Source organism: Delphinus delphis, chromosome 2, assembly GCF_949987515.2.
Source record: "Delphinus delphis chromosome 2, mDelDel1.2, whole genome shotgun sequence".
NCBI lineage: Eukaryota > Metazoa > Chordata > Mammalia > Artiodactyla > Delphinidae > Delphinus > Delphinus delphis.
This window is the reverse complement of record NC_082684.1, coordinates 70,832,585-70,845,727: the sequence shown is the minus strand read 5'-3', so window position 1 is coordinate 70,845,727 and position 13,143 is coordinate 70,832,585.

The following is a 13,143-nucleotide window of genomic DNA, read 5'->3' as shown; positions in this document are numbered from 1 at the left end:
TGTGTGCATGTGGCAGAGTCTCTAAAATCATTAATAAAAGTCATTTTGAATTGAATGTAGTTATCTGCTGTACTTGATAGAACAGCAATTTCTTAAGCGTCAGTCCTCAAATCCATATTTCCTTCAACTCTGGAATCATTACAAATGAAACATTTTACTTTGTCTTCATCCTGCTTCCACACTGAGAACTGAATGAACATTTGCCAAGTAGCAGCAGAATATTATTTTTTTTAACACACATATCCTTATATTTCTCTATGATAGTTCATAATCGTTTACCAAGTTTACTGGTCACAGTTATAAAACCCGTCTTCAGTTGTACATTCTCTCTCTCTCCCTTGTTCTCGTGTTTACTCTTTACTGGCATTACTCTATGCTTTCCAAATCCAAATGAATCTATTTCAAATACTTGGGCCAGGCACATTTTCAAGCTGTTGATTCTCTCTGTACTCTTCTTGTAGAACAAGCAACATAGACATATTGTCCATCTATACAAAACAGGGTTAACTCAGAATGGTTCCTTTGTAAAAGACTTATTTATTCAATGAGAAGTGATCTAGGTTGGTCAGAAGAACCCAGAAATCACACCGAATGAATGATTCTTCAGAGAATTCCAAACTCTTTTGTACCTCAGCATGTGTCTGAGGTCAGGGGCACTGTGATCTCCAGCTCAGGAAAGAAGTCCACCTCAGATTTCTCAGAATTATTGAGTGATGATGATCCTTTAAAATAATAAGCACGGGGAAGTTTTTAAATTTCTACCAATTTAATTAAGATATCTTTCCCTATTCTTAAAATATAAATCATATTTACAAGAGGCACACTTTTTATTGGGAATTTAGACAGGAAATTTCATAAATCTTTTCAAGATTTTTTCAAAGTTGGGTCTTCTAAATGCATGCCATTTTCCCAAGCCTTATCTAATTTTTGTAAAGTGTTATCATAGGTTTTCTATTTTGTTCTTCACAAGTTTGGAATTTGGGAAGGCAAATGTCATTCTTTCTATTTTACAGATTAAAAAATGAGACACAACTTAAATAGTTTATCATTGGTCATATCTAGAAAGTACTTATCCTGATTCTTATTCAGTGCTATTAACTATGTAGTTATTTTCATTTCATATTCTGGGATCTTATTTATTTGGGTTCACCCATGCATATTTTTCTTTTAGAAAACTTGTACAAAGATAAAATCATTTAAAAGATTACTTAGTCATTTAAAAATACCTATTTAAGTGCTTCCTGTGAGGAACCATGCAGACATACAGTAATAAAACAGAATATAGATTAATTCTGGCTAGGATATATTTCAGTTAAACACAAGACAGAGACACCCTTTAGAAAAGTTTTGCCATACTCTTACTCCACCTAGCAGAATATTCCCATCATTTGCAGTATGAAATATGCCTTGGTCAAGGCCCACCAATAATAAGCAGCAGAAGAGTGTGTTGTGGATATTGGTTCAGTCTCAACCTAAACTCCTTTGCTTAGAGAGACTAATTTTATTTGTTCTTTTGTTTTGTGGACTCTTTGTACTATCTTTTTATCATTTAAAATCTTGAAGGTATAAAAATACATGAACCCATTTTGTGCATTTCAGCATTACTCAAGTTCTGAAGCTTTTAGTCATGTCATGTTGTCCATGAAATATGTGATAGATATGCTCTTTCCTTGAGCATCATATTTGCTTCTACAAACATATCTCAAAGTATAAGGAATTTGTAATTTTCAACATAACTGACAGGACTGGCAGACACACTTCTCAGTTGACGTGGTACATGTTTTGATATACATAAATTATGAAAGCAGCAGTTATTTCTTTACAATTTTAAATTCTCAGAGCAGCAAAACAGATTATAACATAGACTAGTTCAAACTTAAATGAAAATAATATTAAAAGTATTTTAGAATGAAACACTTTGCATTTTATTGTTGAAAGTACTTGAAGCAACAGAAATGATGAAGTTTGGTAGAAATGCAAAGCCGATAAACACTGTAAGTTAAAAACAACAATTTGTGCTAATAGTACACATACTGCTTTCAATACACAGTGCTAAGCTGCCTTAACATCAAAGAGTATTCTGCTTTGTAGATTCAAGGTAGTAAACTGTTTTATGTTTCAAGTTTCAGCTTGGTGCAAATTGAATCAACTGAGTTGCAAAATCAAATTTTTCATAAAAGTGGTAACTGACCATTAACTACAATGTAATGCTGTAAACATGACCCTATTGTGAAACTACAAGACAGCCTGTTCTAGAACATGACAAACAGTTAGGAGGGACAGGAAAAGTCATTGTATTTGTCACTAGGAACAAGAAAGATAAAAGGAACATGATCCTGTGCTGTTTCATTGTTTGCTTCACAGTTTTAAGACACGCACTATGCTCTTAATGGGCAAATGCCTAGAGGAATGGTGCCTTCATTTTAAATTACAGCTATGTATGTTTAAGAGATTGTATCGGCATTTTCAAGGAGTTGCTTCTCTATATTAGATATTTTGTTTTAAGTGCAGCAAAAGGCCAAGCTCAAATTCATTCCTAATGAGCCATGTGTTAATGTCAAAGTCTCTGCTGTCCAGTCAAATGCCAAAGAACACATCTGACTTTATAATGAGCCAAACAGTTGTCTCTTCATAATCTCAGTTAGCCTTCTGTTAGATAGCTGCATCCAAAATTTATAACACAGTGGTGGAGGTTGTGGCTGGGATGGCTGAAATCCAATCCAAGATGTAAAACTTCTCAGATTGTGTCAGTATTATCGCCAAGGCTTTACCATTCAATCTCCATGTTGAATGCACTGACCCAACGGATTCCAGATGGAATGTTGCCTGAATCTGATCTACTCTGTACACTGGTTGAGAAGAGATCAAAACCAGATGACAGGCATCAAGGAAACCAGCCAGTGGCGGGGTGGTTGGAATGTAGGTAAAAGTTTGAAATGACACTGCCAAACTTTTCTTTTCCCTGGAGGACAGTCTTTCCAGTTGACCAACTAATTCCGCATACTTCTAGGCTCTAAATTTTGTTTGGTTTCTGATTTGACACTTGCTGACATCCAAAAAGTTTAATGTTTATCTTGGCTATTCTCTACGTAATATGTTATACCTACTTAACATGAAAATGAATGCCTTTACATAGTCATGGGTAATGAAAAGGATATCAAGAAATAAGAGGGTTTTAGGATGTTTTGGATAAAGTGTCATACATACACATTACAGCTGTGTGTTGAAATCAGATAATTCAGGGAGTCTATAAAACTGAGGAACATTTGTATTATATTTTTGTTTCATTTCCTAGTGAGTCAGTTATATAAGTTCCTACATTGATTTTTTCAAGTATTTACTCTTAAGTGTAATAGTGAAATTAGAATATTCATACATTAAGATCAAAAATTTTTACTTTAGTAGTGATAGAAATACATCAGAAGGAAAATGAGATAAGTAGAAAAAATAACATTAGAAAGAAATAGAGTTAAATGTTACTGTCTTTGATGAGATTATAAGAATTGTTATCTAACTTTCTTGGATTTTCCAAATTGTCTGTAATGAGACTGCATTTTTTAAAAGTTTCAGTTGAAGTAGATGAATATCCAGCTTCGGGCACCACACAAATTAAGCCCCAAGTGTGTTCTGCTCAGTGAAAGAAGGGAGAAGCATATTAAAATAATGTCACTGTCTGAATTCCCTTGCTACATGCTTTAGGGTGTTAGTTTTGGGATTTTTTGCTTGTTTTTTAACAAGCTTTATTTAAACAACTTTTAGTAATAGACTTAGCAACTAAAGTGGTGGTTTAAATAAATGCAATTTCTTTCAATGTATTTATTGATAAACTATATCATTTAAAACAATATCAAATATGTCAGGTACCTAGGAATTAATATAACAAAACATGTGAAAAACCTGTATGGTGAATTTATAGAAAATGACAAGCTAATTCTAAAATTGGTATGAAATTGCCAAGGAGCAAAACAGCAAAGGTGGATTTGAAAAGGGGAAAAGCTGGAGGACTTACACTGTCAGATACCAAAACGAATTCCAAACTATTGTGATTAAGACAGTGTTGGCAAAGAAGAGAATATGATCATTGAAAAGATCGATTTGCTTCAAAGCTAAAAGTGGAAATTGGCATAGTGATGCATCTACAGATGGGGAATAAAGAAGAGCGAGAGAAAGCAAGAGCAAGGGAGAGCTTCACAAACCTATGTCTTTGGCTCTAATTTCTTTCTGGAATTACAGATGCATGTATCCAACTATAACTAGGTCACATTATTTACCTCAAATTTAGCATGTTCTAAAGAGAACTCTTTGTTTCCGTCTACTCTTCTCCCAAATGTATGTCTCTATCCATTAGTAAATGGTTTTACAGTGCAATTCAACCAAAAATATGGGCATTATCCTTGTTTCCTTTACTATCCTAACTCCATCCTATGTCTAGTTCTATCCTACCACTGCCAACATAGTCAAAACTATGTTTATCTCTTGAATAAAACAAAGCAATAGTTTCCCAGTTGATGTCCTGATTCCACTCTTGTCCACCTCCTTACAATCTATTCTCAGCATAATAGACACACATTTTAAAAACATAAATCAGGGCTTCCCTCGTGGCGCAGTGGTTGAGAGTCCGCCTGCTGATTCAGGGGACGCGGGTTCGTGCCCCCGTCCGGGAAGATCCCACATGCCGCGGAGCGGCTGGGCCCATGAGCCATGGCCGCTGAGCCTTCACGTCCAGAGCCTGTGCTCCGCAACGGGAGAGCCCCTTTAAGAGCCCCTTAAATCCTTTGAACCATCTATATCTTTAACCCATAATGTCCTTTACCTTGATCTTTGCTTGGCTGTATCCTTACTGTTATGACCACAGTGCATGCTAATTTCTCTACCTGTCAATCCATTTAAAGTAAAATCCTGTATACATAGGCTATTTAATTTTCAGTATAATACTTATCATAATCTGATAGTTATGATATCAGAATATTTATAAATATTCTTTATTTATACAACACCCAATAGAATGTAAACTCCTCATAAACAGGACCCTTGTTCTTAACTGTGTCCCTGGCACCTACAGTAGTGCCTACCATGTGTTAAGTTTTTTATATTTATTGTTAAAAGTAGAACGAATGATGGGTTGCAAAGAAAAGGCATACTTTGACAAGACCAATGATTGGATTAGGGCTAGAATTTTAGTCCTGGAGTAAATAGGAAAAAGAGTCAAAGCAAGATAAAATATTAGAATAGCCACATTGAGAAGAACTAGTAAAATAATCACAGGTGGAAGAGACATGTAATAAGAATACACAACAACAATATTTTCCTTACATCTATAAGAGGAAGATTACTTTTCTTTTCACTAATACAGAAAAGCTAGAAGTTGTGTACGTTTTTTCCCTAGTATTTGCACATTGCAGACCTAATGTTGGTGGCTATATTTCTATCTTCTAAACCTCAACGTTTGCTAGAACATTAATGATATTGGTCTCATTGGGGTTATTAGATGATATCATGAGTGAGGTCTGTAACTTAGCTAAATATATTTTCTCTAAGGGAAGTAATACAAAGCCAAGAATATTAAATTTTTAAACATTTAAATTGAAGAATTCGGTATTAATGAGGCCCTCATTTTTCCATATACTGGGTAGGAAACTAAAGCATCCCAAACGTTAAGTATGAGCTTCAGTTTTATACAATACACTGCTTTCAATACACAGTGCTGAGCTGCCTTAACATCAAAGAGTATTCCACTTGCTTTGTAGATTCAAGGTACTAAACTGCTTTATGTTTCAAGTTTCAGCTTGGAGCAAATTGAATCAGCTGAGTTGCATTTTTTTTTTTTTTTTTAACAAAACCAATATTTAGATTGACTGTAAATTTTCAAGGTGTTTTCTTCTGTGTGTTCCCAGAACCTTAAAATAGTGCCAGGAACTTAGGAGGCAGTCGATAATGGCTCATGAGGAGATTTATTTGCTTTTTGAATAGAGCCAAACTGGTATATATTCAACTGCAAAGTTATGTTTGACAATGGACAAACTTCTCAGCTGTTTATCATGTTACTTGACTCATGCCCTCTCTCGGCTTCCTTCCATGGGAGGAAAGGCACAGGAGGTAGAGATTATGCCAGTGATGTCAAGATTCTCATAGGTTAGGTTAGTAGTTTCAGGATCTGTGAAGAGTGTGGGGCCTGTCACTGTTTCATGGATGCCAGCAGAAAACACAAGATGCTTTAAAAGGCCTAGATCCTTTAAAAGGCTTTATGTTTTTTACAGTGTGGATAGAGGACAACACTAAGCCAAATTAAGAAATGCCTAGTGGGAAACTGGATTACCAGTATTTCATAAAATCACGTATGGAGCTGTATTTTGATATTTTGTTCAGGTCAGTTTTAACATCTCAGCATGAAATTCTGGTATATACATAACTGATGAAATGAAGTAGAATTCACCCATGATTTTTATTTTTCCTTTCTCATTGATATTTACAAAGGCAGATGCCAAAGGGGAAACTTACAGTGTTTGTCCTCTTTTAGAAATTTGTTTCAGATTGGAACAAAATAATTACAATTTTTCACATATTTTGAGTAGCTGCATTGGTATAGGACCTTGATACCTGTAGTTTTTACTACCATACTAACGTGGTTCACTTGTATTAAGATCCTGATTTGTCCTTTTGCTCAGACCTAAGCAGATGTAATAGAATAGAAGAATACAATAGAATAGAATAGAATAAACCTGCTGTTTATTCTAACTGGAATTTAGACAGTCAGGATGCCCTGCTTTAATTGCATCTGCTTTGCAACCATAATAATGAAAAATAGTGTACAGTAAACACTACTTATTTTCTTTTTAATATAAAAACCATAGCCTGTTCAATGTATTTTTATTTAATACTTATATTGTCACTAATTTATTTTAAGAATTGCTGATAAACCCATTAAATATAAATATTAAAGCAATAAAATAAATGTTTTAAGATAAGCAACATTCTAACTAGGATTCAAAATTATGATTCAGTGTTCATAAATTAAACTTTTCCCTTTAGGAAAAAAGGGTTGTATTGTGTTATGACAATGCAATGTAAATGACATTAAATATATGGTTTAGATTTACGATCTAATGAATAACTTGTAATAGAAGACAAGTAGACCTTAGCTTCAGTTGTAAAAGTATAGGAAAGATAAATAATGATCAAGTATATTTAAATATGTGTAATATTTTATCTAGGACTATATTTGAGGATGTGGTAGTACTGTTAATCATAATAAGAATTGTACATTACTGTCTTTGATTTTCTTTTTTTCTTTTTTTGAACACTTGCTCAATAAATGTTTATTAATATATTTAGGCACTCTATTTTTTTTAACACTTCTATTGGAGTATAATTGCTTTACAATGGTGTGTTAGTTTCTGCTTTATAACAAAGTGAATCAGTTATACATATACATATATCCCCATATCTCTTCCCTCTTGTGTCTCCCTCCCTCCCAGGCTCCCTATCTCACCTTTCTAGCTGGTTGCAAAGCACGGAGTTGATCTCCCTGTGCTATGCGACTGCTTCCCACTAGCTATCTATTTTACATTTGGTAGTGTATATATGGATATATATACACTACCACTCTCTCGCTTTGTCCCAGCTTACCCTTCCCCTCCCCGTGTCCTCAAGTCCATTCTCTAGTAGGTCTGAGTCTTTATTCCTGTCTTGCCCCTAGGTTCTTCATGACTTTTTTTTTTTTTTTTAGATTTGATATATATGTGTGTTAGCATACAGTATTTGTTTTCCTCTTTCTGACTTACTTCACTCTGTATGACACACTCTAGGTCCATCCACCTAACTACAAGTAACTCAATTTTGTTTATTTTTATGGCTGAGTAATATTCCATTATATATATGTGCCACATCTTCTTTATCCATTCATCTGTCGATGGACACTTAAGTTGCTTCCATGTCCGGGCTATTGTAAATAGAGCTGTAATGAACATTGTGGTACATGACTCTTATTGAATTATGGTTTTCTCAGGGTATATGCCCAGTAGTGAAATTGCTGGGTCATATGGTAGTTCTATTTTTAGTTTTTTAGGAACCTCTATACTGTTCTCCATAGTGGCTGTATCAATTTACATTCCCACCAACAGTGTAGGAGGGGTCCCTTTTCTCCACACCCTCTCCAGCATTTATTGTTTGTAGATTTTTTGATGATGGCCATTCTGACCGGCGTGAGATGATATCGTGTTGTAATTTTGATTTGCATGTCTCTTAATGATTAATGATGTTGAGCATTCTTTCATGTGTTTGTTGGCAATCTGTATATCTTCTTTGGAGAAATGTCTATTTAGTTCTTCTGCCCATTTTTGGATTGGGTTGTTTGTTTTTTTGATATTAAGCTGCATGAGCTGCTTGTAAATTTTGGAGGTTAATCCTCTGTCAGTTGCTTCATTTGCAAATATTTTCTCCCATTCTGAGGGTTGCCTTTTCATCTTGTTTATGGTTTCATTTGTTGTGCAAAAGCTTTGAAGTTTCATTAGGTCCCATTTGTTTATTTTTGTTTTTATTTCCATTTCTCTAGGAGGTGGGTCAAAAAGGATCTTTCTGTGATTTATGTCATAGGGTGTTCTGCCTATGTTTTCCTCTAAGAGTTTGATAGTGTCTGGCCTTACATTTAGGTCTTTAATACATTTTGAGTTTATTTTTGTGAATGGTGTTAGGGAGTGTTCTAATTTCATTCTTCTACATGTAGCTGTTCAGTTTTCCAAGCACCACTTATTGAAGAGACTGTCTTTTCTCCATTGTATATTCTTGCCTCCTTTATCAAAGATAAAGTGACCATATGTGTGTGGGTTTATCTCTGGGCTTTCTATCCTGTTCCATTGATCTATATTTCTGTTTTTGTACCAGTACCATACTGTCTTCATTACTGTAGCTTTCTAGTATAGTCTGAAGTCAGGGAGCTTGATTCCTCCAGCTCCGTTTTTCGTTCTCAAGCTTGCTTTGGCTATTCGGGGTCTTTTGTGTTTCCATACAAATTGTGAATTTTTTTTTCTAGTTCTGTGAAAAATGCCAGTGGTAGTTTGATAGGGATTGCATTGAATCTGTAGATTGCTTTGGGTAGTATAGTCATTTTCACAATGTTGATTCTTCCAATCCTCTTTTTTACTTTTTGCTTAGCAGTTGTTTTCGTATTCTCATCCTATTTTACTTTCCATATGGAGATAAACCAATATGAATTTCCCTTCTCATATGAAAGATACAAATACTTGCTAAGAAATAAGGAGTGAGATCTTACTAGCTCTTATATAATACTCATGTAAGTTTATGGATGTGTATTTATTTAATTACCATAAATACTTATGTGTTTATCATATACTTTTAAACCAGGATTCAGGTACATTTTCAAAGTATCAATGTGATTTTATAATTATTTCCTCTTTAAACTGAGAGCACTTAGTATAAATATTACTCTCAAATATACACTAATGCAAAAATTCATTTAGTAAGATTAACTGAGCAAGATAAATGATATTTAGTAAGTTTTTTGCATTTAATGCTGTTAACAATTGTTAATATACTGTAGTTTCAATAAATACACTAAAGCTCATATTTTAAGGTGAGATTTAATATAATGTGAGCTATACTTCATGAAGTATATATTCAGCTATACCATGAAGTACAGCTCATATTTTACAAAGCATTAAAATTCAATCTAACTACTTTATGGGATGAATTAATCACTTAAGAACCATGATGTGGAATGTCATCCAAATACTCTTCTTCCTTAGAATCAAAGGATCAGCCTTGGCAAAAAGGTTTCAGATTATGTGCAGCACTTAAATATGTGATACATAAGTTTGTGACTGCCTTGTATAGTTAACAATTCTTAACATATTTAATAAGGATCTCAACCTAGATCTCAATTAATGTCATATACAATAACAACTATAGAAAATTAAAGGAATTCACTTACCTTGTGATTGGCCCCAGACTTAAAAGACTCTGTAATTTCCTGATAAACTTACATAATAACTGAAGAAAAGAAAAAATAGCCTTCTACATATTTCTTCCTTCTTTCCCGAGAGAGCCATCAGTTCCTTGTAGAATGAGTCTTAAAAGTTGGTATTGAGCTGTCAATATCTATTTGCTATGGGATTGTCATGGATATTTCTTCTAAACCTATCCCAATCACTGACTACCTCATCTGTGCTATTTTTGAACTCTATCTCAACGATTCCCAATCTATTGCCTGAACTACCATGGTTGAAACCCTGGATTAGACTTCCCTTTTTCAAATCTCTGGTCTGCCTCAATAGCTATTTGACTTTTGGTGTTCTACTTTATTTCTCTGCATCTCAGCTTTCCTATTTATAAGAAGGAGATAAAAATAGTATCTAATTGCTATATTTGAATGTTTGTGTCTTCCTCAAAATTCATGCATTGAAATCCTAACCCCCAAAAATCATGGTATTAGGAGGTGGGGCCTTTGATACGTGCTTAGGTCATGTTGGTAGAACTCTCATGGATGGGATTAATGCCTTAAAAAAGAGACTCGAGTGGGATCCCTTGTCACTTCCACCATGTGTGGACAAGGTAAGAAGGCAGGAAACCAGGAAGATGACTCGCACCAGGAGGCAACCATGCTGGTGACTTGATCTTGGAGTTTTCAGACTCCAGAACTGTGAGCAATAAGTTTCTGTTGTTTATAAGATAAACAGTCAGTGATATTTTGTTATAGCTGTCCTAATGGACTCATACACTAATAGGTTGGTTATGAACATAAATGAAATAATATATATAAAGAACTTAGCAAAGTGCCCAGCATATACTAAGTACTCATTAACTGTTATTATTATCCTCTGCTCCATTTCCATCTGTTTTCTAAATAAAGATTCTTGCTCTGCACAATTACTATCATGTAATGATACATGATCATGTATTATTTACTCACCTGTATAGTTCTTCATGCCAAAAGATTGGACTTTGATAGTTGTATCAAACTCTGCCTCTCATTAAATTGTACAGACTTTGAGGGCAGAGCTCATGACACATTTATTTTATCCTCCTTGTTGGAAGCCATAAGCATTTTTGATTTCGTTTTGCAAAAATAAATATAAATGAATAGATCTTAATTATGATGGACATGGTTTTTAATGATCAAATTAACTTAATGGAGTGGATGTACATTTCTAGGTCAAAGTTTCCTGAATTTGAGCTATCTGTTAGAACTAGTAGTTTTTAATTTTATAATGTGGAAAAGATAGAAAAATAGAAATATACAAAAATATATGCATGAGTTATTATACATTCACATATTTAACAGCTCTGTTCATTAAGAGGCACTAGAAATAATGACACCACATTAATAATGAGCATGCTTATTTCCTATAACTTAATTTCTTTTGCTATATCTTAATTTCTAAACAACATCCTTCAATAAAAGGAACAAGTTACTTTGGAAAAATGGCTAATTCCAGTGGTTAATTTCTAGAGCAGAGAAAATTCTAGATGAGGTTGGAATTTCTCATAGAGTCAAAAAGTAAGGACATGTTAAAAAAAATGGGCTGGAAAAAATTGAGCTCAAAATATATAGTGATACAGAGGGCAGAGAGCAGAAGCAAGAAGAACTACAGTCCTGCAGCCTGTGGAACAAAAACCACATTCACAGAAAGATAGACAAGATGAAAAGACACAGGGCTATGTACCAGATGAAGGAACAAGATAAAACCCCAGAAAAACAACTAAATGAAGTGGAGATAGGCAACCTTCCAGAAAAAGATTTCAGAATAATGATAGTGAAGATGATCCAGGACCTCGGAAAAAGAATGGAGGCAAAGATCAAGAAGATGCAACAAATACCTAGAAGAATTAAAGAACAAACAAACAGAGATGAACAGTACAATAATTGAAATCAAAACTACACTAGAAGGAATCAATAGCAGAATAAATGAGGCAGAAGAATAGATAAGTGACCTGGAAGACAGAATGGTGGAATTCACGGCTGCGGAATGGAGTAAAGAAAAAAGAATGAAAATAAATGAAGACAGCCTAAGAGACCACTGGGACAACATTAAATACAACAACGTTCGCATTATAGGGGTCCTGGAAAGAGAAAAGAGAGAGAAAGGACCACAGAAAATATTTGAAGAGATTATAGTCGAAAACTTCCCTAACATGGGAAAGAAAATAGCCACCCAAGTCCAGGAAGCGCAGCAAGTCCCATACAGGATAAACCCAAGGAGAAACATGCTGAGACACATAGTAATCGAATTGACAAAAACTAAAGACAAAGAAAAATTATTGAAATCAGCAAGAGAAAAACAAAAAATAACATACAAGGGAACTCTCATAAGGTTAACAGCTGATTTCTCAGCAGAAACTCTACAACCCAGAAGGGAGTGGCATGATATACTTAAAGTGATGAAAGGGAAGAACCTACAACCAAGTTTACTCTTCCCAACAAGGATCTCATTCAGATTCGATGGAGAAATCAAAAGCTTTACAGACAAGCAAAGGCTAAGAGAATTCAGTACCACCAAACCAGCTCTACAACAAATGCTAAAGGAACTTCTCTAAGTGGGAAACACAACAGAAGAAAAGGACCTACAAAAACAAACCCAAAACAATTCAGAAAATGGTCATAGGAACATACATATCAATAATTACCTCAAACGTGAATGGATTAAATGCTCCAACCAAAAGACACAAGCTTCCTGAATGGATACAAAAACAAGATCCATATATATGCTCTCTACAAGACACCCACTTCAGACCTAGGGACACATACAGACTGAAAGTGAGGGATGGAAAAAGATATTCCATGCAAATGGAAATAAAAAGAAAGCTGGAGTAGCTATACTCATATCAGATAAAATAGACTTTAAAATAAAGAATGTTACATGAGACAAGGAAGGACACTACATAACGATCAAGGGATCAATCCAAGAAGAAGATGTAACAATTATAAATATATATGCACCCAACATAGGAGCAGCTCAATACATAAGGCAACTGCTAACAGTTCTAAAAGAGGAAATTGACAGTAACACAATAAGAGTGGGGGACTTTAATACCTCACTTACACCAATGGACAGATCATCCAAAATGAAAATAAATAAGGAAACAGAAGCTTTAAATGACACAATAGACCAGATAGATTTAATTGATATT